Below are 1,174 nucleotides of genomic sequence, written 5' to 3'. Positions count from 1 at the left end.
GTGGCCTCTCCCGTTGCGGAGCACAGGCTCCGGACGCGCAGGCTCAGCGGCCACGGCTCACGGGCCCAGCCGCTCCGCGGCATGAGGGATCTTCCCGGACCGGGGCACGAACCCGTGTCCCCTGCGTCGGCAGGCGGACTCTCAACCACTGCGCCACCAGGGAAGCCCGACACACAGCTTATTTTAAAGTCAAGAATGGTCGAACTTCAGTAGGTATCCAGGTCCGAAAGCCAATGGTAATGGTACGGAGCTCTGTAAGATAAGCCCTTCCTGAATCGTAGATGAAGAAGCGTCAGTGATCAGATAATTGCAGCCAGAGGAAAGACGCCCACGCTCAGCTCTGAGGAGTCAGGCCTTGTACTTCTGCTGAGCGAGGTTCCAGGCAGGGGACCACTGGGTTCTACAGTCCCCACCCGTGAGGAAACGCTCAGTTCCCAGCTCTCTTCCCCTGTTTGTGTGGTTCTAAGTGATCTTAAAACTTGGCGTTTGATTGTACAGAGCCTCCCAGGCTCCTATCCCCAGCACAGCCCTCACCAAGCACATGTCTTGCCCCGCCGACACCCCATCTCCCACACTGAGCGGCTATGGGTGGTAGTTACAGCTAAGCGCTCTTGTACGCAAGCCACCCATCATGCCTTGTGTGTCCTTCAGGGGTGGGGGAGTGTTTTTGTTCTTGTGGACCCTCCCCACCTACACAATCCCAAACCCCAGGGCCTCTCTATGATGTCAGCCAAACTGACCACAGAGACCCAAGTCCCCAGCCAGGGTTTTTCCACTGCTTGCCAGCTGCACCATAACAATCAACAAAGAACAGAAGTCACCTTCCGGACCACAGGACAGAAGTTACCCATAGAGGTGTTCATTTCGTATATTGGGGGAGCTACAGGGGAAGTAGGTTTCCCCAGGAAAAACCACGGAGAACAGGAAAGAAAGGGGTGATTACGTGGCAGATTCAAGATGAGAGTTCAGGGGGCTAAATACGCTCCTCCGATATTTTCATTACTGTTTCCTCCCTTGTGTAGACTTCAAGGCAAACAGCCAGCATCAAGCCCCTCCCTGCCAGATCCCTGTCCCCGAGCGGCTGGAAGGCAGAAACTCCAATACAATATGCTGCAGCTAATGACATGCCCGGGGAGCTGGGCTGCTGTCCTGTTAAACAAGCGTCCTAAGGGGT

Source organism: Physeter macrocephalus, chromosome 14 (assembly GCF_002837175.3).
Source record: "Physeter macrocephalus isolate SW-GA chromosome 14, ASM283717v5, whole genome shotgun sequence".
Taxonomy (NCBI): Eukaryota; Metazoa; Chordata; class Mammalia; order Artiodactyla; family Physeteridae; genus Physeter; species Physeter macrocephalus.
Note: the sequence above shows the minus strand (reverse complement) of the source record.